The sequence below is a fragment of the Oncorhynchus mykiss genome, chromosome 12 (genome assembly GCF_057628025.1).
Source record: "Oncorhynchus mykiss isolate SJ-2025 chromosome 12, ASM5762802v1, whole genome shotgun sequence".
Taxonomy (NCBI): Eukaryota; Metazoa; Chordata; class Actinopteri; order Salmoniformes; family Salmonidae; genus Oncorhynchus; species Oncorhynchus mykiss.
In genome coordinates, this window is record NC_143033.1 from 49,507,643 (window position 1) to 49,533,699 (window position 26,057).

Sequence of the window (26,057 nt, forward strand, 5' to 3'; positions counted from 1 at the left end):
GTCAACGAACTTGAATTCATTGTCAAATCAACCAAAAATTGCATCCTGTCATAGGAGCTTAGGTTAAAAGTTGGATGAAAAAAATACTGAATCCCCTTATGTTGATGACTTTTTGTCATCATATTGAAACAACATTTTAGCCCAGTGGGTCCCCCATTGATCTTGTTACCGGACAACACAATTATCCTACGTAGACTAGAATACAACATCACAATGCAATAAATAACTGCATTATTGTTTTCAAGTGAGTACAACATTCTACTCTAGGCTGCAGTGAAAATCTAATTTTGTCCAAAATAGAATTCCAGCATCTAAACTGTGCAGCAGCCATTTCGGTGTTACAAAACACCAAAAAGTTTAATGATATTCGGAGATTATCAAGCCAAGCCTTTGATACTGGGTAGGCTTTCAAGGTACACTCTAAACATAAAAGGTTCCTGGAGTAGACTTTAGGGATACCTCAATTTGAAACTGTGGGGGAACCCCTTTAAGTTCTTTGAAGAACACTTTAAAAGGGTTCTTCAAAGAACCCCTTTGAAAGGATCCACGAAGATCCTTTTGAAGAACCTATTGTGTAAATATTTTAACTACCCCCCCCATTATTATTATTATTATTAATAGTAATAATAATACACATAACAATAACAAGAATAACACAATATTTTAGTTCTCAGTGTTTATTATGATTTTATTGGCAAAGCGGAATAAAAAATCCAAATATGAGGTAAACTCACAGCAGAGCCCCAAGTCCAATGGGGATATCCTCTGAAGTGTTGATGTTCTCCGTATCCATAGCCAGAAGGATTTTGCAGTGCATGGTGATTGAACAGGTTTCATGTAAAATTCATCAGAGGTGTGGAGGGGTCAAGCATGCACACGACAGAATTCGAATGAAAAAATTGTTTTGATAATGGTTTTCATACACATACCTTTTCCATAATGTAGAGGCCTTTGTGATATTAATCGAAGAGGTACGGGAGGAAGAAGGTAAATTTGATCAGCATAACATACAGTACCGATACCAATTGACATACTGTACCTTTGCATACCTCCTCGTATGTACAGTTGAAGTCGGAAGTTTACTTACACCTAGGTTGGAGTCATTAAAACTCATTTTTATAATTCACTTTATCACAATTCCAGTGGGTCAGAGGTTTACATACACTAAGTTGACTGTGCCTTTAAACAGCTTGGAAAATTCTAGAAAATTATGTCATGGCTTTAGAAGCTTCTGATAATATTGATAGGCAAATATTTATTTACTTTTCTGCTCTTTTGCACACCAATATCTCTACCTGTACATGACCATCTGATCATTTATCACTCCAGTGTTAATCTGCAAAATTGTAATTATTCACCTACCTCCTCATGCCTTTTGCACACAATGTATATAAACTATTTTTTCTACTGTGTTATTGACTTGTTAATTGTTTACTCCATGTGTAACTCTGTGTTGTCTGTTCACACTGCTATGCTTTATCTTGGCCAGGTCGCAGTTGTAAATGAGAACTTGTTCTCAACTAGCCTACCTGGTTAAATAAAGGTGAAATAAAAATTTTAAAAAAACTCAGTGCCTCTTTGTTTGACATCATGGGGAAATCAAAAGAAATCAACAAAGACCTAAAAAAAAAATTGTAGACCTCCACAAATCTGTTTCATCCTTGGGAGCAATTTCCAAATGCCTGAAGGTACCACATTCATCTGTAGAAACAATAGTATGCAAGCATAAACACCATGGGACCTGAGCCGTCATACCGCTCAGGAAGGAGACGCATTCTTTCTCCTAAAGATGAACGTTCTTTGATGCAAAAAGTGCAAATCAATCCCGGAACAACAGCAAAGGACCTTGTGAAGATGCTGGAGGAAACAGGTACAAAAGTATCTATATCCACAGTAAACACAAAGATCATACTCTTTGGAGAAATGTCCTCTGGTCTGATGAAACAAAAATAGAACTGTTTGACCATAATTACCATCGTTATGTTTGGAGGAAAAAGAGGGAGGCTTGCAAAACGAAGAACACCATCCCAACCGTGAAGCACTGGGGGGCCAACATCATGTTGTGGAGGTGCTTTGCTGCAGGAGGGACTGGTGCACTTCACAAAATAGATGGTATCAAGGAAAATTATGTGGATATATTGAAGCAACATCTACACATCAGTCATGAAGTTAAAGCTTGGTCCCAAATGGGTCTTCCAAATGAACAATGACCCCAAGCATACTTCCAAAGTTGTGGCAAAATGGCTTAAGGACAACAAAGTCAAGGTATTGGAGTGGCCATCAGAAATCACTCTCTACTATTATTCTGACATTTCACATTCTTCAAATAAAGTGGTGATCCTATCTGACCTAAGACAGGGAATTTTAACTCTGATTAAATGTCAGGAATTGTGAAAAACTGAGTTTAAAATGTATTTGGCTAAGGTGTATGTAAAATTGTGACTTCAACTTTACATATTGCAAGATACTTTTGGCCGATATTATATCAATACTTAGACTCAAAGTATCAATTTGTAAAAAAAAAAATTGTCGGTGGCATTAGCTAGTGCTAGTTGCCTGTACCTGTGCCAGAACTCCAACATGTTTTCAGCACTTTTATTTCCATGACTTATGAAAACAAATTTTCTCATGCTCTCTCGTCTCTCTGCAGCAGACATATAGTGAACAATATGTTTGGAACATCAAATCGCAATATCCAATCGCAATACATATACAATTGTGAGACTCAATACATGTCGTATTGGCACCCAAGTATCGTGTTACGTGAGGTCCCTGGCAATTCACAGCCCTATAGGGATTAGGGAGCGAAATGAGCCACAGCCTATGTTCCTGTGCAGGGCAAGTCTTATGACATTTTAACGTGATGGGGAATTACTGTATGCAGGTGTTTCATCAAACTCACTGTAGACACAAGTCTTTTAGTATCATGTGTTTCAGCCTCAAGCGTTCTGTCTTTCACATCTCCATTTACAAGAAAAACTGTCCAATATTCCTAGCTGAACTTAGTTTCAGGTTCGAGGCATCCTGAAGTTCATGACAGCTCTGTCAGTTGAGCATTGCTTGTTAAAGACCCAGTGCATGCCTCAAAAATATTTTCCAAAAGGACAACCATGGGAGAACCTTCAAAAGGACAACCATCTGTGAAGCACTCCGCTAATCAGGCCTTTTATGGTAGAGTCGCCAGATGGAAGCCACTCTAACGGAAGCCACACTCAGACGGAAGCCACAGTAAAAGGTATGACAGCCCGCTCTGAGTTTGCCAAGAGGCACCTAAAGGACTCTTACCATGAGAAACAAGATTCTCTGATCTGATAAAACCAAGATTGAGCTCTTTGGCCTGAATGCCAAGCGTAATGTCTGGAGGAAACCTGGCACCATCCCTATTGTGAAGTAAGGTGGTGGCAGCATCATGCTGTGGGGATGTGTTTCAGCAGCAGGAACTGGGAGACTAGTCAGGATCGAGGGAAAGTACAGAGAGATCCTTGATTAAAATCTGCTCTAGATTGCTCAGGACCTCAGACTGGGGCGAAGGTTCACCTTCCAAAAGGACAAAGACCCAAAGCATACAGCCAAGACAACGCAGGAGTGGCTTCGGGACAAGTCTCTGAATGTCCTTGAGTGGCCCAGCCAGAGCCCAGACTTGAACCCGATCTAACATCTCTGGAGAGACCTGAAAACAGCTGTGCAGCGAGGCTCCCCAACCGACCTGACAGAGCTTGAGAGGATCTGCACAGAAGAATGGGAAAAACTCCCCAAATACAGGTGTGTGAAGCTTGTAGCATCATACCCAAGAAGACTTGAGGCTGTTATCGAGGCCAAAGGTGCTTCCACAATGTACTGAGTAAAGGGTCTGAATACTTGTAAATGTGATATTTCCAAGGTTTTAAAAAAAATACATTTGCTTTGGCGTTATGGGGTATTGTGTGTAGATTGATGGGAGAAAAACATTTAATTTAGTAAATTTTAGAATAAGGCTGTACTGTAACAAAATGGGGGAAAAGTCAAGGGGTCTGAGTACTTTCCGAATGCACTGTTTATGTGTTCCGGAGGCAGCCGTGTAGACCGCAAGACCACTTGTTGGTGTTCCAACTGATTTCTTTATATTTTTTATAAAGGGTCTTTAAAGATGTAATAAATGCATCATGAATCATTAATAAACAGTTAACTGCAAATATGATTCAATTAAATAAAAACAAATCTGACAGTGGGGGTGATTTGATTCCACTATTTTATGTCTACCGTATCCCACAGTTATACCTTCTATGTTGATACCCTTGGTTGAAAGAGCCCTACAAATACATAATGCTGATAACACAAAGAGTTCCTATGAATATAGTGTATACAATTTCAGGTCCAATTTTATCAGACTTTTTAAACTGAAAAGTTTGATCAATATTACAAAAAAATAACAATGTTCTATTCAATAGGGACAGAATCGTTTGAGAATTCTTGTCATCATCAGTATCTCAAAAGCAATGGAGACCTCAAAAAAGTAACAACAAAAACCTGAAATCTTGGCAAGCTTGGGAATTCTCTTTTAATGGGAGTAACAGTAAAAGTAGGACAAGTCATGGACAAGAAAGGTGGTAGCGTTAGTATTTTACAGGGAACGGGAGAACATGGGGCGTGCAGGTCAGAACAGTACATGTTTTCCGGAGTGTTTGAACATTTTTAGAACTTGTGCGCTGACAGAAACTGACAAGCCAGATCAAAAGAGGTAGCAAGGCAAAGAGAGGCGGGGAGGGTAGCCTACAGATGGCAAAGCATACTAATGGAATCCAGGCCTAATCAAGAAAGAGAAGGTTGTACATTCCAAATGGCACCCTATTCCCTATAAAGTACACTATGTTTGACCGAGACGCATAGAACTGGTCAAAATAAGTGCATTATATTGGGAATAGGGTGCAATTTGGGATGGACCCAAGGACAAGATACTGTACAGCATGATGAGAAAGTGAGTGTCCTTTGGGAAAACATGTACCACCCAACACTTCACTCAGACTCTTAATAATAAATCTTCTTCATTAGCACACATGGATGTACCAAAGTTTCCTGCTTCACGTGCACGTTACGATTCATCAGCTGAATGTGTTGGGTACAGACTGTGAATATTAACGATGTACTGACTCCCACAGGACCAGTGTAGCTTGATTCAGATTAGCTACTTTTGACCAGAGTCCTGTGGGCCCTGAGCCATGTAGGCCCTGGTCAAAAGTAATGGACAGCACAGGGAATATGGTGCTATTTGGGATGCACACTACCATACTGATCAACTAAGACTAGAATTCACAGGGCTCCATATGAAACATTTAGTTCTTAACAAAATGGGGCATAGGCCACACTGTTGTCATGAATACGTTAGTGTTTTACATTATGCTTTGTTCCCTCCAAGGCTGCATTATGCAAGAACCATTAGTCCCAGTTGTCGGTGGCATTAATGCAAGAGCGCCAACATAAAATACTTGTTTTTTTGTCTTTGTTGTTGTTGGTTTTTGTCTTCTTCTCGCTCGTTATAATTATTAATTTGAGTTGTTTATCAGCCCTGACACATATTCCTAGGCCTTTGTCTCATTCGGCTTTCTAGAATTCTCCTCTGATTTTTGTTTGTTTTTCCAACGAGACAGGACTTGCCAAATGCGGTTGCGCCTACGGCTGTTGCTGCAGTCACGAGTCATGGAAGCAGTCAAAATCCACGTGACCATTTAGTCACGGTAATTAGGCTTCTCCTAGCTCTGATGCTGCTGCTGGCCTACCAAACTTGCTAACTGCCTGGTTCTCAGCACTCTATTGTCCCTCAAATCACTCTGACATCAATGCAAATGTAATCAAAAATCTAATGAAACACTTCATGACAGGCCATGAGTTCATGTTGAGCAACATTTCTATAGGCTATGCAATTGCACAAGAAATCAGAGTGATGGCCTTTACTAAAAAGAGGAGGATCCAGTCAGCTTTTTAATAGGCTAGGCCTATTATATTTATTTCTCAACTTTCCTAATATTAAGCACATTGCTTATGTTTACAACAGGAGTATGATAGATACCCATTAAATTGCTAGGATTTTATACATGGAGTGTGCAACGTTTTTTATATTTACAACAGGAGTATGGCCTACCTGACTAGGGGTGAAAATGAACCACGTGAAAAGTGTCCTCCACTTGCCCATATATTATCAGTTGTGAATGATGCCCAGCATAAGAAACAATACTTTTTTTGTGACTTTTTCAAATCATAGTTGCACACCTCATGTAGCCTAGTCCAGACTAAAGTGGCCAAATAACTTCTTAAAAGTAAGCACATTAATCTGCTTTACAAGGGCTGTAGAGCCTAACAGGAATATATAATCAGCGCGTGAGTTTCAAGTTTGGGGAAGATCATTTTCACCATAAAAATGCACCTTTATACTAAAAGCACTAGATGCATAATTGCATTTGCGTTCACTTTTGATGTGTTTTCCGCTAATGGAAAATTTGCGCTTATAGCCTATCACCATGTGCACATATTTGCGCTTCTAATGTGAAGAAACAGCCAAATAGTTTATCAACATTTCAAGCTAAATGTTCTGATCTGTTGCGTCAGTCACATTGCATAAAAAAGTTGTTTTGATGCTAGTTGTTGTATTCATTTGGGGTCTATCGCATCCCACAACTGTCTCAGACTATGTTTGGAATATTTATTTCTCACACAGAATAGGTCGACCTTTGTACAATGAAGGATAGTAGATTGACATAGGCTAGTGCTTTGCTGTTCGTTAGGCATACTCATCTTGTTGGCTGACGAAAAGTAAATGTAGACAGTTCTTCCAATATCTTCAATATGCACCTCGAAATTGGATAAGAACGTGTGCAGTTGCGTCCCCAATGTGTCTGTCTTCACTTGTAGCCTGTGAGAAAGACCCAATCACATGATGGAGAGCCATGTGAATGAGAGGTGATTTGAAGTGCTCAGCACTCAGAGGCTGCATTCCAAACACTTAAGACACAACCTCTCCCCTCAGTCCTCAAATTAAGTGGACACTTCTGATGACTTATCATGACGTCTGAAGAGTTGACACTTGCAGGTCAAGGGGCGAGGGAAGAATTAATTATTTTTAAATGGACCGCTCTTGACCGGAGATGTGTCACTTGTTCATCCCACAATCATGTTTTCAGTCATCGTGGAACCACCGGTAGCTGTTGTGTGTGCATTATATGCGCTGCAGTCAACTATGATTGCATTTCATATCTTGTCTAGAAGACAATGCATCCACAGACATCGAATGTTAACCATGCTACTATATCAGGTAAATCGAAAATTGAAATGTAAAAGTGTGATGTCAGGGAAAGTTGTATGCGCGAGCCAACGTTTCAAAAAGCTAATCAAACAAAAACATCATTACTTTTATGACACGTGTTTGAGCCGTCTACCTTCGCCGTTTACATTCGTTTTTACTTTTACTTACACTTCTCCATTTAATGTTGGTTTTAAGTTTTGGCTGACATTTCTTTGCGGATGTACAATCATCGCAAATTGAATTATGGGGTGTTTCAAGCCTCGGAGTGAAAATAATTGTATACTCGCAAACTCGATCAAAGACGAGTGCTGAGGGGCTTACATTGCCAACTTCTAAGCATGAAATTCTAAGCATTTTAAGTGCAGAGCTCGTGCCTTTCAAGAGACTTTTTAAAAATCGTCAAAGGCGCATCATGCAGCCTTACAATGTATTAAAAATCAAAAAATATAGCCCAACGTTTGTAGAACAACTAAATGTACATTATTAATAGCTCTAAATTAAGCACATAGGAATACCTATTTCTTTGTTAGCCGCTCAACACTGAACAGTTTTTCCGCACTCCCTCAAATCGTTTCGAGAAAATATCATTTATATTTTATTCAGCTTTATTTAATTGTATTCTTCATACTATAAAATAATGGCATGGAATTCTAAGCAAATCTTGTCTGCTAAAGAAACTAGTGTAGCCCACAGCCATTTGGCAGAGCCAGATTAGGGCCCAACATCAGGTCAACTCAGAATATGTTATTCTGTTCTTCTGAAATAGACTACATTTTCTTCATATCATGCTTCTTTAGACCTGTCTAAAATAAATAATGGATTTATTGTGACAGTGTAGGCTATATTACAAGGATTTATTAGACTTGTAGATGTAGATGTTCCAAAGGTCTGCATCAGTGGCTTGAATGTGTGGAAGCCAGGAAATGCTACATGTGTTTATGTTAATTAACCGACACTTATTTGCTTGACAGTCACCGGCTGCCTAAGTTTTGTGACCGCCACAGCCCTAGTTGCGTCTCCTCAACACTTGAAGACAACCGTGTTCATGTTGCATTGAGGAAATGCATGTAGAACTGTAATCTAGAAACAGCAGTTACAAGAGTTTAGGATATACTGTACACTTTAAATAACACACTGTGTTCTATTCCACAGTGTTAAACAGATGAAAAAGGTATGATAACAATCAATTGCATTTGTTGAGCGCTTTTAATTTACAGACATAAATAACAAAGCTCTTTACATTGTGAGCAACCATTAAAATTAAAATAATGACAATATTGTCTGTAAGAATGGGTATTCACAGCAAGATGAATCCAGTCCATATCAGTTATCCATTGAGACAACAACGTTGTGCTCTCTTCACATGCCCAAAAATGATATCTGCTGTTCAATTTCATGCCAGAGGAGTTACATTATTGTGCTATATCCCTTTGATGAAAAGTGTGTGCTGCATTGTAATCAAGTTAGTTCGGCTGGAACACAGTCACAGCAATAGTTTCTATCCCAACTTTTCTTTTTATACACTGATACATTGTATACATTGATTTATAGCAGATCAACAACAACCCAACAACCTACGAAAACCAATCTTTCCCATGCCTGCCACAACATGGAGGGACAAACCGCAAACAGCCACGTGGTGTGAACTATAGACTTAGAATAAATAGAATGGAAATTCAAGTCAATGATGCCATAATTGGTGGACTGTTAGACATTTTGAGTATACCAATGAGGTTACTCAAAATGCTATGGGGTGAACCCTGGTCTATGGAAGCTTCTAGAGTCTGACAGGATTTGAGGGAGATCAGAATGTAATAGCTGTATCAAAGTAGCTCAATATCCATGATATGACAGTTTCTTGTCATTGATTTGTTTTTAGGTTGGAGGTGTTAACGTCCCACAGGTGCCATATTGCATTAGGCCTACAGGCACATTGTTTAGGAGAAACCATAGCGTTATGTGGCTAAAAAGAGGGAGATAACCTTTGCAACAACTTTCTAAAATCAGTATCAGAAGGCAGATGTCCAGCAACTGCTATGTACTGTACATTTCTTATTCCCAGTCACGACATGAATCATGCAGTGACATTCCATACACATTGCTCCTAGCCATGCCTATTGTTCCAGTGGTACTTTAGACAACAATTAGACGATGCACAGACATAGGGCACAGAAAAATGTAAGCAGATTTATTTTGCTCTGGCCTCAGTGGAGGGAAGATCAAGCGGAGTAATGTGCAGGGGAGCCCACCGCAAGGCATACCAATGAGCAGGCCTGACAAAAAGTGCTGATGCAACGCTCCGCTATATGGGATTGTCTCATCTCCTAAGTGACGTTGCGGATTGAATATTGACACGCGCTGCTTGCCAGATAGTGAAACAACGACCGCAAGGGCAAAAGCTAGGTTGCAGGAACGAACCACCTTGTTTCACCAATGCAAACCTTTGGAGGAATTAAATGCACCCCTGGTGAAGGAGATGGACTATTCAAAATACCTTAAGGGCTCAGACACATTAATACCGTTTTCTGGACGAGAGTACATAGCACCTCTGAATGTAATTTACAAACCAAGTGCGCACAACACGCTGAATGATTGGCAGACAAATGCTAGATCTACATTTGGTGTGATATGTGCTAGCCTAGGGGGAAAACTCTTGGGGAATCTTTTCAATAAAGCAAGGCGAACCAATTACAGTTGGCTTGTGGGTCTGGAGGTTCTTATTGTGTGACATGGAATAGGGACAAACAGAGCATAGAACTTGAATCACATAGAATGGACGTGCCTCTGTCTTGTACACTGTCCCCTACACCCAACAATGAATATTGTTCATTCAACTCTGACTCTACATACATCAAACGCAGTTCATCCGCTCTAGCGCATTACAACGATTCCAAGGCTCTTCACATCATTGACATAAACATGCTTTGAATGAGAATGTCAGGCATGCTACTCTAGAATTAAATGAAAGATTCATCCATTTGTTGTGTTATATTGTTTTTGCACATCTCTGAACGATGTTCTATTGATTCTCGGGGTCATTTCATGTGTATCTGAGCTATTGGCCAAAATACAGCTGGTATGATGAGTTTTGCATCATACGGGAAAGGATAGAACATCGCTCAGGGATGCACAAATGATATAACATTCAAAATAGGTGAAATCTTTCATTTAAGGCTTTTTGAAAGGAAAGATACCCACAGTATATGATTGAACTAGGGTGGAGAACACAGGTGAAGGTTAATCTTGAGCATGGTCCATTTTCTTCTTATACTACTTCTATGAGTAGGCAAACAGATTGAGAGGCTGCACACTGCCACCTAGAGTGTGTTGTTTGAACAGGTATAAAGGCGATGTATTGCCACCTGCAGTTGTGTAATATTTCCTCATGAGTTTAATTCATTGACTGATCCCTCCTGGTGACCTGTATGGAATTATGTGACCCTTCCTTAAACCAGAGGAAGTCCCACCCAGTTGACCACTTCAAAATGGTAAAGGTCCTCAATGGCGCTGCCCATGCTAAAAGAGGCTTTTGGGCACTGGAGTCCTCTATCTCTATGACTTGTCCCATGGGGTAAGAATGTTTACATGTTAAAACGGAATTGGGATCCTTAACGCTAAGAAAATCCCTAAGTGAAAGACTATGGTGTTTTACCCCCACAAAATAAGGTTATCACAAAACATTGTTTTCTGTGTTAAAGCCTAACTAAACGATAGGCTATAAAGGCCTGGGGAAAGTTTTGTCATTTCAATAAAGCCAGATAGGAAGTGACAAACATTAGGCTACTTTGGTGAATTTGCAAAGCATGCAAGACAAGACAAGATACAGATTACCAAAGCATATGCACATGGTTCTTTCTGCATGCTAATGATGTGGGTGTGTGTTCAGTCTTTGATCGGTTGCACGTAGAATATCCTAACCATTGATGATAGGCCCTGCTTTACTGAAGTTGCGAGACATTACAAACCAAGAAATTGCGAGGTACAGCATTCCATTGCGAGATACAGCTCATGATTGCCGATAGATAGGCCTAGTGCACGGTTCTGACTCTGCCTGTTGGCCGTCCTGCCTATATTGTACCCTTCCCCTCTCTCGCCGATGCAAGTGTTTGTTCTCAGAAGTACGGCAATCCTCCATTACAAAAAATAGTTCATCTTAGGAGTCCATTCCTAGTGCAATCAAATCTTGATACTTAGAAATGGGTGTCGACATCAACGTGCAAGGAGTAATCAATTATTTTGGAGTCAACTCTCCACCACCACGTCATTACAGTGGGAAAAAAATGTCAGAGAATGTCAGGCAAGTGTCAGCAGCAACGTCCTGTATGGCAGTGCTTTGAGAAGTTAAATGAGAAGGAAATGCAAACTTTGCGAGGTAGAATGGAGGTACGGTAATGGTACTACAGGTGGAATGCTTAACCATCTGAAAGGGACACACTGAGACCGAAAACATTGTTGGCAGCAGCACAGCTGCATTGTAACGATGTGCGCTGAGAGTCTGGAAGCAAGTTCAGGGAGTATATACAAAAATAAGAAACATGAACAACGCACAAGGAACATTAACAATGACACCTGGGGAAGGACGCAAAGGGAGTGACATATATAGGGACAGTAATCAGGGAAGTGATAGGGTCCAGGTGAGTGATGACCCGCAGGTGCGCGTAACGATGGTGACAGGTGTGCGCCATAACGAGCAACCTGGTGACCTAGAGGCTGGAGATGAAGCACACGTGACACGCATTGTGAATTCACATGGAATTTTATGAAACAGATTTAAAAAACAGCAGTTAAAGTTAAATAAAATTGTCCATTTGTCACATCCCTAGTTGTCACGCCCTGTTTCAGTCCATTTGGGGTCTACTGAATATGACCCTAGATAGACATAATTGTCATGGTAATGGCTTCTGAAGGGCTTGGTGTAGCCACTCACCGTATTGAGTCCACCGATCCTATCATTTCAGTCCAATGAACAGCATTCTCACGTAGGTGTTCCTTTTGTCCAGGTAGGAAAGTGCAGTGTGGTGTGCATCTGTGGATCTGTTGGGACGGTATGCAAATTGGAGTGGGTCCAGGGTTTCTGGCATGATGGTGTTGTTGTGAGCCATGACCAGCCTTTCATGGCTACAGATGTGAGTGCTACGGGACGGTAGTTATTTAGACAGGTTGCTTTTGTGTTTATATACACAGGCACTATGGTGGTTTGTTTGAAACATGTTAGTATTACAGACTGGGTCAGAGAGAGGTTGAAAATGTTAGAGAATACACGCATGCTCTGAGTACGCATCCTGGTAATCCATCTGGTCCTGTGTCCTTGTTAACCTGTTTAAAGGTCTTATTCACATCATCATGTGATCATACAGTTGTCCGGAACAGCTGGTGCTCCCAAGCATGGTTCAGTGTTGCTTCCCTCAAAGTGAGCATAGAAAGCATTTAGCTTGTCTGGTAGGCTCGCATCACTGGGTAGTTCTCGGCTGGGTTTTCCTTTGTAATCCGTGATAGTTTGCAAGCCCTGCCACATCCGACAAGCATCAGAGCTGGTGTAATATTATTTGATCTTATGATTCGAAGTAAGATTCTTCATCATGGGAAAGGCCAGAGTCGCTTCGCTCAAACCTACCACGATTCCCCATATGGAGCTTGGCAGGACGCATTGGCAAGATGCTGAAAAGGGAGCTGCCGCTGCAGCTTGAAGATTCTGTGTTCTGGACAGACAGTACAGCCGTACTGAAGTACATCAGAAACAAGACCACAAGGTTCCGTACCTTTGTGGCCAACAGAGTGTCTGCAATTCTGAAGCTGTCAGAACCATTGCAGTTGAGATATGTCAATGCTGCCAAGAACCCAGCTGATCACACGTCGAGAGAACTGAAGGTGCATTACTTCATACAGAATGAAGCCTGAATCTTGGGGCCAGACTTTCTCAACAAGTCAGACGAGGAGTGGCCAGAGTACCCAAATTACTCAAGGGATCTAACCACTGAGGACCCTGAGATCAAAAGGAACACTGTGATGACAGCTGAAGAGGTGGATACAGTCCAGCAGGGGATGGAACATTTCTCTTCCTGGTTTCATCTCAAGGCAGTGGCAAGGCTCAACTGGAAGAGTCTCAACACCACTGAGAATACAAACCCTGGATGAGAAGGGCTTTCATACTATTCTGTGTGAGGGAGAGGATATCATTACCCATTGTCCTATTACCAAGGCATCCAGTGACCTAATGACCTGGAGGCGCTGACACCTAACCTGTTGCTCCTCTAGACCAAGCCATCCCTAACTCGAAGAATCTGAAGAAGATGGAAACAAGTCCAATACATGTTGGACCTGTTCTGGAAGCATTGGACGAGGGATGACATGGTGCCTCGTAACTCCTGGGCCATGGGCAAGGTCATCCAGGTGGTTCAAGCAAGACATGGACTTGTACGGCAGATCTGCATCAAGACCAGGACCAACGAGCTAGATAGACAGACACATTTTGAGGTCTGTCTTCTTCAAGAGGCTGAATGGGACAGACAGTGGTAAAGACTGATCTCCTTCGGTGGGTCATGTGCTGATAACCGCTGACCCCAGGTAATGAGGTATTCAGCAAGTCAGAAGAGATGATTGAAAAGAGACCTTTAGTTAACTTGGTGCCTTGTTTACTTTTGGGTAATTGTTTAATGTTTTAGATAACAATTAGGGGACGGGCAGGAGGGAGAGGTGTTATGGCGAACTGAACACAACGGTGCAGAATGCCTCAAGATAAAACCGTAATATTCAATATCTGTAAGTTTGATTAAATATTAGCACTTCACTCCACACACTCGTGGCAATAACTTTCAATCTGGATAACAAACCAAAAGGAACTATAAGGCTAGAGAAATCTATCAACAAATTTCACAAAGACAATCAACACCCAAACATGTCGGAGGGTAAGCATGGAGAACCAATCACCAGAAGAAAACGATACTCCTCAACGGACGATTTATGCTTTTCACCACCAGGAATGGTAAGTGTAGAAACCGACTTGCTAAAGTCGATAAATGAATAACTGGGCATACTTGAACTAGTCAGTAAAGATAAGAAGGAGTTGAAGTCGAGCCTTCAGATGAGTGACGAAAAATATGTGACAATAGAGAAAGAAACAAACAAGCTAATATGATTGAAAAGGATGTTTTAGAACTTAAAAAGGAGAACATGTTTCTGAGAGAAGCCTTACTTGAAATGCAGACTAGATCTATGAGACAAAATCTGGTACTTACTGGTATCAAAGAAAAATAGTGTGAGGATCCTGAAAGTGTGGTGAAAGAATTATTTCTTAAAGCGCTACAGATCCCAGGCGATACTGTCAACAAAATCAAACTCAAAACTTGTACATCATTTCGGACAGAGAGGACCGAGATATGAGCGCCCAAACATTGCCAAATGTGCATTCTTTAAAGATAAAATAATGGTTAAAAGCCTGGGTAAAAGACTCGCAAGCATGAAAATAGATATGAATGATCAGTTCCTGAAGGAAATTGCAGAACGGCGCTGTTCTGTACCCACTCTTCAAGGTGAATAGATTAAAAAGGAAACGTGTAGCCCTCATAGTCGATAAACTGTATTGATAACCAATTGTTCTGAGACACCAGAACTACTCCATGGCTATTCTAAATATTACAAAGTGTCACGGATCCCCCCCCCCCCGGTGCTGATACTTATTCTGTTCACCAGTTCCGGAGGTCTACGTCACCGGCTTTCTAGGCTTCACTGAACGGATTCATTATCATCAACCCCGGACTGTCTTGTCTGATTACACACACCTGATTCCTATTTCCCCTGATTAGTATGTTATATAAGTGCCCTCTGTTCCCATGTCTGTTGGTGGTGTGACTCCCTATGTGTTGGTGCAGCTGTTATGCTGTGTGTTGTATATATATATATATATATATATATATATATATATTACAGGTATCGTGGCATTCAACAAGGTTTACCCTCACTCTTTTGTTTGGGTACATCCCAGTGTTTTTATATATGTGTTTGTTTTGGGTGTATTAAAAACCCCTATTGTGTATTCCTGCGCTTGCCTCCAAGATCCTTTATACCAGCGTGACACAAAGTTCCCATAGAGGAGTCAAATAATGGAACTCCCAATACTATCCATGGTAAGGATTGTAATAAAAATGAATTGGAAATCAAATTACAACAATTAATAAAGAAATAGACTACAAATACACTATACCGTTCAAGAGAAAAGGGGAAAGTTGTCAAAAAAAATTGTATTCGACTGTCTATTTATAAAAGACAGCATTAGAAGAAAGGATAATAATACATCCTCAAAGATAAGAAACTGGAACACACAAGTAAACAAAATAATGAAATTAGGTAGGAATAAACATGGTAGGGATAAAAACACAGCAAACAGAGGACATAAATGGCACAGTATGTGGGTATGTGCGGTTGTATTGTGATGATGGCTGGGGTGTGGTTTTTTTGTGTTTGGAAAAGTATGGAGTTAAGTGAATGAAAAAGGAAAATGGTTGCAAATGCCAGAGCCCATGTGTTTCTACCAGCAGATAGCTTAGCATTTTGTGCAGACATTGGATATACATTTTAAAATACATGTATTTATTTATTGTCCTATCTTGATTGAACGGTCCCCAATCCTATACCCTAGACACCCACCTAAGCAACCCATACACTAAGGAGATGTCCTTATCTATTTAATAGGCCTACTGCAAGCCTATACGCAGCAAAGACAGAAAGATAAATGCTGTCAGAGATCCACTAAAGCAGCTCCACTCCATCAAGATTCTGCGCCTGCCTGGCAGGGTTGGTTCCACAAAGGCAAAGCCCCTAGATGGGCGAGCATACTATACAAGGAATTTGTTAAAGCTGCTAATGAGAACCTTGACAACCGTGTACCTATCCAGTGGGGATTCCGGTGGGGTGCCCCCACCCAGGTAGTGGCAGTGCTGACAACACGAGCTGCAGTAACCCATGGAGAGGGCGTCACACTCGGACAATCAGAGAGGGGGCAAATTACTGTGGCACAAAATAATCAATGGTTTGACTGCACAGAGATGCTTCGGGAAAATGGTCACAACAGGGAACCAGTGTGTGTATGTTTCAGGGGAAGGGGGTGTATCTGAGCTCCATCAGCTAGGACTTGGCATTGGTTAATCAAATCTCCCCATTTTGCATGCCTTCTCAAACAGCTACAACTGTATATGCATTCACACATCAAGTCCTGTCTTGAGTTGGGCTCGGGGATGGAACAACTTTTGAACATCTGAGCTTGTGTTTTTTGGTGGAGGAAGGGTGGGGAGCATGTATGAGTGTGTGTGTGTGTGTGTGTGTATGTATGTATTCCAACATATCTGTTACTATGGGGTAATGATGTTAGGGACAATATAATAATAAATTCTTGCCAAAAATGTGATTTTTGTAATGGCAATCCTGGTTATGGGTAAAACTCATATTATGCATAAACTGAGGAAATTAAGATACGCAATATTTTTTTCATATACAGTGCCTTTGGAAAGTATTCATTCTCCTTTTCTTACATTACAGCCTTATTCTAAAATTGATTTTAAAAAATAATTCTGCAATCTACGCACAAAACCCCATAATGACAAAGCGCATACAGGTTTTTGACATTTTTGCAAATGTACAATCATGGCCAAAAGTTTTGAGAATGACACAAATGATAATTTCCACGAAGTTTGCTGCTTCAGTGTCTTTAGATATTTTTGTCAGATGTTACTATGGAATACTGAAGTATAATTACAAGCATCTCACAAGTGTCAAAGGCTTATTGACAATTACATGAAGTTGATGCAAAGAGTCAATATTTGCAGTGTTGACCCTTATTTATCAAGACCTCTGCAATCCGCCCTGGCATGCTGTCAATTAAATTCTGGGCCACATCCTGACTGATGGATGCCCATTCCTAATCAATGCTTGAAGTTTGTCAGAATTTGTGGGTTTTTGTTTGTCCACTCGCCATTTGACGGTTGAACACAAGTTCTCAATGGGATTAAGGTCTGGGGAGTTCCTGGCCATGGACCCAAAATATCAATGTTTTGTTCCCCGAGCCACTTAGTTATCACTTTTGCCTTATGGCAAGGTGCTCCATCATGCTGGAAAAGGCATTGTTCGTCACCAAACTGTTCCTGGATGGTTGGGAGAAGTTGCTCTCGGGAGGATGTGTTGGTACTATTCTTTATTCATGGCTGTGTTCTTAGGCAAAATTGTGAGTGAGCCCACTCCCATTGGCTGAGAAGCAACCCCACACATGAATGTTCTCAGGATGCTTTACTGTTGGTATGACACAGGACTGATGGTAGCGCTCACCTTGTCTTCTCCGGACAAGCCTTTTTCCAGATGCCCCAAACAATCGGAAAGGGGATTCATCAGAGAAAATAACTTTACCCCAGTCCTCAGCAGTCCAATCCCTGTACCTTTTGCAGAATATCAGTCTGTCCCTGATGTATTTCCTGGAGAGAAGTGGCTTCTTTGCTGCCATTCTTGACACCAAGCCATCCTCCAAAAGTCTTTGCCTCATTGTGTGTGCAGATGCACTCACACCTGCCTGCTGCCATTCCTGAGCAAGCTCTGTACTGGTGGTGCCCCGATGTGTCGTTGCCCCCATGCTTTGGGACGTAGATGTGAACATCTGCCAGGCCCTGGAGAGGGAACTACTAACTTCCTTCCGGAGCACTCATACCTTCCCACGGAGGTAAGGGATGGGCTGTTGACCTGGACACACATATCTGTTGGCGCTGGACACCCAAGTATCACCCGCACCATTCAATCCATCGCCGCTAAGTACTGGTGGCCCACCTTGGCGCATGATGTCGCTCACTATGTCAACTCCTGCTCTGTAATTGCCCTAACCAAATCTACTCGGCACTCTCCAGAAGGGAAATTCCTCCCCCGTCCTGTGCCTCAGCAGCCTTGGTCCCAACTGTCTATACATTTCATCACCTCTCTCCCGTCTGATGGTTTGACCACTATTATGGTTGTTGTGGACAGATTCTCGAAATCCTCCCATTTTTATCCTTCTCTCTGGTCTCCCTACCGCTGTCCAGAGGTGGAAAAAGTACTCAATAGTCATAAAAGATGCTTTAATATAAAATGACTCAAGTGAAAGTAACCCAGTAAAATCCCAAAAAGTATCAGATTTATATGTACTTAAGTACTCTGGTGGGAAAAGTACTCAATTGTCATACTTGAGTAAAAGTACAAAGTAAATGTTATACATCAAATTCCTTATATATCTATCCTTAAACCAGACAGCACAATTTCCTTTTTTATTCCTTTTGTATTTGTTTTTTGGACAGCCAGGGGCACACTCCAACACTCAGACATAATTTACAAAGGAAGCATTTATGTTTAGTGAGTCCACCAGAGCAGAGGCAGCAGGGATGACCCCGGGATGTTTTCTTTAAGTGTGTGAATTTGACCTTTTTACTGTACTGCTAAGCATTCAACTTGAAACTAGTATAATTAGTGTATAATTTTCTTTAGGAATATAATGAAGTAAAAGTAGTCAAAAATATAAATAGTAAAGTACAGATACCTAAAAAAAACTACTTAAGTAGTACTTTAAAGTAGTTTTACTCAAGTACTTTACACCACTGCCACTCTCCAGGTCACTGAGGCACTGTTCCAGCATGTCTTCCGGCACAATGGTCTTCCAGAGGACATCCTCTCTGACCATGACCCCCAATTCACACTGTGGGTATGGAGAGCCTTCATGGAGAAGCTGGGGGCCACGGCCAGCGTCACATCCGGATACCAGCCTCAGTCCAATGTGCAGGTAAAGAGGACTAACCAGGAGCTGGGGAGGTTCCTTCGTAGTCACTGCCAGGACCAGCAGGAGGAGTGAGCCCATTCCTTCCATGGGCGGAGTACACCCAGAACTCACTTTGTCACTCCTTCACCAGGCTGAGGGGATCCAGTGTATCATTGGGTATCAGCTGGCCCCGGCCCTGTGGACCCTGAGCCAGACCCGTGTTACATTCTGGTGATTGTGTCTGGCTCTCCACCAGGAACCTCCCACTCCGCCTGCCCTGCCGGAAGCTGAGCCCCTGGTTTGTGGGGCCCTTCAAAGTCCTCCAGATGATCAATGAGGTAACTTATCCCTTACAACTCTCCACCAACTACCAGATCTCACCCCCTTTTCATGTTTCCCTCAGACCGGTAGTTCCTGGTCCCCTGGCTGGTGCCGTCCCCCGCGACACTACTCCGCCTCCCCTGGACATCGATGGGACTCCTGCCTATGCTGTCAGGTCCCTCATGGACTTCCGATGTTGTGCGGGTCGACTCCAGTAGCTGGTGGACTGGGAGGGGAACGGCCCAGAGGAGTTGGGTCCTGGAGGCTGACATCCTGGACCCCAACGTCCTTTGGGATTTCCATTTCCGCCTTGTGGACCGGCCTGCTCCTCGCCCTTGGGGCCATCCTCCTGGATGGTGTCATCCTGCGGCTGGAGCTGCGCGTCGGGGGTACTGTCACGGCTACTCCCGCTCTGGCACGCGAAGTTGTTTATCCACCGGCCCTGGCAATCATCATTATGCACACCTGCTCCCCATTACCCACACATGGGCTTCTTCACCTTGATAACTCTCCCTTTATTTGGCCTCAGTCATCAGGTAGTATTGCTTTGTGTACACTTCTCCTATTTTGTTGATCTTCCTTTTTCTTATTAAATACTCATCTTCTGCACCTGCTTCCTGTCTCCCAGCGTCTTTGTTACAATGAAGCTACACTGAAAATGTGGACAGACAGTGACATATGGGCCACACTTTGTGCTGCATGTTGCGTGCTGTAAACTGTACTATATCATAATCTACATGCTGAGAGAATATCGGTATAGACAATTATTAATTAACAATCAATTAATTGATATCATGACAATTTTTCTCACCCTTCACTCATATATTGACGACACTCCTTGACAATATGTTAATTGTAGCTACGGATGCAAAAACAAGCCCTCCCATTTAGATAACCTTTTCAACTCATTGTGACTTGAGCAAGGTGTCTCGGTTGAGCTGTCTCAGGACAACTCTGACGATAATTACACCTCGTTATTCACTGTTGCACTAAATTCATTGGGACCTGTCATCTAGCCAGCCTCTGACGTGCTCAATTCAGTGCCTAATAAAAATGGCTGCCCAGAGCAGTTTGAAGGAATTGATCAACCGCGACATTGTCCATGTTTCTGTATCTCCACTATTGCTGCAATTTGCTCATCTGTTTGTTTAGCGCAGCATCAGATAATGTATGTTCCCTGTGACAAAGTCACTACAAAAACCTTCCCAAATACCTGATAGCCAGGTGCAAGCAGAGAGGAAAGGACCCACAAGCTGCCTGACATCTTTCAGTCAATGGTGGGATAAAACAAATGTCATTTTCACTAGGTTGGAATAACCTCAAACTATTTTACCAGTCAGCAAACAGTGGTTCATATGCCTATATTACAATTTTGCTATCCTACATCCATAGCAGTGGGAAATATCGGTGCTGAGGGTCCTGTATTAGTGGACCAGTATTGTGTTGGTCCCATGTTTCATGAGCTGAAATAAAAGATCCAACAAATGTTCTCTCAAATTTTGTGCACAAATGTGTTTACATCCCTGTTTGTGAGCATTTGTCCTTTGCCAAGATAATCCATCCACCTGACAGGTGTGGCATATCAAGAAGCTGATTAAATGGCATGATCATTACACAGGTGCGCCTTGTGCTGGTGACAATAAAAGGCCACTAAAGTGTGCAGTTTTGTCACACAACAGAATGCCACAGATGGGAGTGTGCAATTGGCATGCTGACAGTAGGAAAGTCCACCAGAGCTGTTGCCAGAGAATTGAATGTTCATTTCTCTAACATAAGCCACCTCCAATATCGTTACGGAGAATTTGTCAGTATGTCCAACTGGCCTCACAAACGTACAGTAGACCACGTGTATGGCGTTATGTGGGTGAGTGGTTTGCTGATGTCAATGTTGTGAACAGAGTGCCCCATGGTGGTGGTTGGGTTATGGTATGGGTAGGCATAAGCCACGGACAACGAACACAATTGTATTTCATCAATGGCAATTTGAACACACAGAGATACCGTGACAAGATCCTGAGGACCATTGTTGTTTCAGCATGATAAAGCATGGCCCCATTTTGTAAAGATCTGTACCCAATACCTAGACATGTCACCCATTGAGCATGTTTATGATGCTCAGGATCAACGTGTGCGACAGCGTTCTTTTTTGTGAAGAATCAACAACAAGTGGGACGACATTTATTGGATATTTCAAACTTTTTTAACAAATCAAAAACTGAAAAATTGGGCGTGCAAAATTATTCAGCCCCTTTACTTTCAGTGCAGCAAACTCTCTCCAGAAGTTCAGTGAGGATCTCTGAATGATCCAATGTTGACCTAAATGACTAATGATGATAAATACAATCCACCTGTGTGTAATCAAGTCTCCGTATAAATGCACCTGCACTGTGATAGTCTCAGAGGTCCGTTAAAAGCGCAGAGAGCATCATGAAGAACAAGGAACACACCAGGCAGGTCCGAGATACTGTTGTGAAGAAGTTTAAAGCCGGATTTGGATACAAAAATATTTCCCAAGCTTTAAACATCCCAAGGAGCACTATGCAAGCGATAATATTGAAATGGAAGGAGTATCAGACCACTGCAAATCTACCAAGACCTGGCCGTCCCTCTAAACTTTCAGCTCATACAAGGAGAAGACTGATCAGAGATGCAGCCAAGAGGCCCATGATCACTCTGGATGAACTGCAGAGATCTACAGCTGAGGTGGGAGACTCTGTCCATAGGACAACAATCAGTCGTATATTGCACAAATCTGGCCTTTATGGAAGAGTGGCAAGAAGAAAGCCATTTCTTAAAGATATCCATAAAAAGTGTTGTTTAAAGTTTGCCACAAGCCACCTGGGAGACACACCAAACATGTGGAAGAAGGTGCTCTGGTCAGATGAAACCAAAATGGAACTTTTTGGCAACAATGCAAAACGTTATGTTTGGCGTAAAAGCAACACAGCTGAACACACCATCCCCACTGTCAAACATGGTGGTGGCAGCATCATGGTTTGGGCCTGCTTTTCTTCAGCAGGGACAGGGAAGATGGTTAAAATTGATGGGAAGATGGATGGAGCCAAATACAGGACCATTCTGGAAGAAAACCTGATGGAGTCTGCAAAAGACCTGAGACTGGGATGGAGATTTGTCTTCCAACAAGACAATGATCCAAAACATAAAGCAAAATCTACAAAATAAACATATCCAGGTGTTAGAATGGCCAAGTCAAAGTCCAGACCTGAATCCAATCGAGAATCTGTGGAAAGAACTGAAAACTGCTGTTCACAAATGCTCTCCATCCAACCTCACTGAGCTTGAGCTGTTTTGCAAGGAGGAATGGGAAAAAAATTCAGTCTCTCGATGTGCAAAACTGATAGAGACATACCCCAAGCGACTTACAGCTGTAATCGCAGCAAAAGGTGGCGCTACAAAGTATTAACTTAAGGGGGCTGAATAATTTTGCACACCCAAATTTTCAGTTTTTGATTTGTTAAAAAAGTTTGAAATATCCAATAAATGTCGTTCCACTTCATGATTGTGTCCCACTTGTTGTTGATTCTTCACAAACAAATACAGTTTTATATCTTTATGTTTGAAGCCTGAAATGTGGAAAAAGGTCGCAAAGTTCAAGGGGGCCGAATACTTTCGCAAGGCACTGTATCTTCATATCCCCTTCATTTTTCCAGCTCTTTTGAAAACTTCAAACCATTAGTTTCTTTCAAAAATGTGTCGGAAAGTATGTTTACATCTGGTCAGGTTTATACTGCTTTGATGGACGACAAGTAGAAGAGTTGAAATGAAGGATTCAAACCCGAATGTGTTATCTGTTCATCTTTTTATTCCTCCACTGATGTTGCATCCTCATCACACTATTCAATAGCGTTCCTCATAGAATTTCAAATAAATCTTGATGCATTGTATCCAACATAATTTGTGTAAAGGCTGTTGTTGTGAGAGTAATGAAATTAGCATCCATATTTCACTGGGAAATGAAAGGTTTTATTTCAGGCTTTGAGTAATATTCAGATGGCTGAGCATATTAGCATAATTGCTGCATCTTGGAAATAAGAGGGCAGCAGCGCACTTCTGAATCTTGTTTGTCACGCCTTCGCTTTGGCTTACTTTTTGTTGTTGCTCAAAGACCAAATAAATAATCCACACCGCCAGGCTGAACCAGAGAGCGACACCAATTCTAAGGTCAAAGGTTCAAAGACTACTTTAAAAAAAATAGCTATTCGACAGCTGACATTTCCATCCATGAAATGTTCAAATGATTGTCATCATAGACCATGTAGGAGGTTAGGCGCATCACCATTCATGAGTTCAGTAGTAGGCCTACATGATGTCCAAGCATGAGAGGTGGAGTGTGTATGTCGCCTATTTTGGGGGCCAGATATGGGTTATGAATGAGGATTAGTATTGGGCGCCATAACCCAAAACACCAAAAAAACGCACCACTGGACCTTGTTCAAATAACGTTAATGAGTTTTTTTCCCCAAAACCATAAGCTCCAATGAAGGCCGTCCATTCATTGGGTTGCATACCTAAGTGTGTTTGTAATTGAATCCGTTCAGAACGTTAATTAGTGCAAATCTTGTTTCTGATCTACTAACTTAATCCCCGTTAGAACAGCATACCACATTGTTTTCTTTGGAAAGTATTGTTTACCATCCCATTTAGCTGTGTCATAGGAAATGAAGTCCTTGAAATCATGCTGCCTCTGTGTTTCCTTTAATAATGATATATTATTGTAATGCTGCAGTGATTCTTCCCTTAATGCACATTCAGCATACGTCCCAAATGGAACACTATTCCCTATTTAGTGCACTTCTTTTGACCTGGGCCCATAGGGAGTAGGATGCAACTTGGTATGCAGACGCAGTCTCTGGCCTGAGTAGGAAAGGAGGGGGACAGAAGGATAGCTCCTATTTCTTTTGGATTGCTGGAACGTTAAAGACCGGAGTGTATGTGAGTGGAGCTAAATTAATTGCCTGGCCTTTACCTCCACTCCACCAGAGGATTGTGCCTGTGTCTCCCAGAGTAGATATCACTGCATCATCTCTCCTTCCTCTCTCTCTCTGCCCTCCCCCCAATCTCTTGTTCTGTTCTTCTTTCAATTGTCCTCCTCCCTATCACACTCTAAATGTATGTCTCCCTCTCTCTCTTCTAATTTCTCCCCCTGTCATCACTCTCTCTTCTCAGGTTTCATCTCTCCATCTATCCTCACTCTCTCTCTTTACCTCTCTCTCCCTTCTGCCGTAGTTCTCTCCCCTCTATCTCCAGCGCTGATGATGCAGTGCTAAATCACCAGGTGCTTTAAAACATACATTCTCTTGCTACCACCGACTTGCCTTAAATCTGTGTTTCAAATATACCCCCCCAACACACACAACACACACATAGACAAGCAAAGCACACATCACGCACAAACACAACACCCACACACTCATTTTCATTACTTGACTTTAAAGCAACCAATGTTTGCAAGAATAAATATTTCTCCTCTCTATTCTTGTGATGTTCCTCTCTCTATCACGCACTAGGACTAGGCAACAAGTCTTTGATTTAGGAAGATGCAGCCGTGCTGTAAGCCCAGGTGGTTTACTTTGTAGTGTGATAAGGGAGGGGTCGTCGAATCCACTGGAAGAGGTAGAGGAAGAATAAATACCTCAACTCATGTTTGAATACCTCTGTGGTACAAACAAAGATGCCATGCTCTATTGAAGGGGAATGTGTGTGTGTGTGTGTGTGTGCGTGCGTGCGTGCGTGCGAGCTTAACCATGTACAGTGCCTTGCGAAAGTATTCGGCCCCCTTGAACTTTGCGACCTTTTGCCACATTTCAGGCTTCAAACATAAAGATATAAAACTGTATTTTTTTGTGAAGAATCAACAACAAGTGGGACACAATCATGAAGTGGAACGACATTTATTGGATATTTCAAACTTTTTAACAAATCAAAAACTGAAAAATTGGGCGTGCAAAATTATTCAGCCTCCTTAAGTTAATACTTTGTAGCGCCACCTTTTGCTGCGATTACAGCTGTAAGTCGCTTGGGGTATGTCTCTATCAGTTTTGCACATCGAGAGACTGACATTTTTTCCCATTCCTCCTTTCAAAACAGCTCGAGCTCAGTGAGGTTGGATGGAGAGCATTTGTGAACAGCAGTTTTCAGTTCTTTCCACAGATTCTCGATTGGATTCAGGTCTGGACTTTGACTTGGCCATTCTAACACCTGGATATGTTTATTTTTTAACCATTCCATTGTAGATTTTGCTTTATCTTTTGGATCATTGTCTTGTTGGAAGAAAAAAATCTCCGTCCCAGTCTCAGGTCTTTTGCAGACTCCATCAGGTTTTCTTCCAGAATGGTCCTGTATTTGGCTCCATCCATCTTCCCATCAATTTTAACCATCTTCCCTGTCCCTGCTGAAGAAAAGCAGGCCCAAACCATGATGCTGCCACCACCATGTTTGACAGTGGGGATGGTGTGTTCAGCTGTGTTGCTTTTACGCCAAACATAACGTTTTGCATTGTTGCCAAAAAGTTCCATTTTGGTTTCATCTGACCAGAGCACCTTCTTCCACATGTTTGGTGTGTCTCCCAGGTGGCTTGTGGCAAACTTTAAACAACACTTTTTATGGATATCTTTAAGAAATGGCTTTCTTCTTGCCACTCTTCCATAAAGGCCAGATTTGTGCAATATACGACTGATTGTTCTA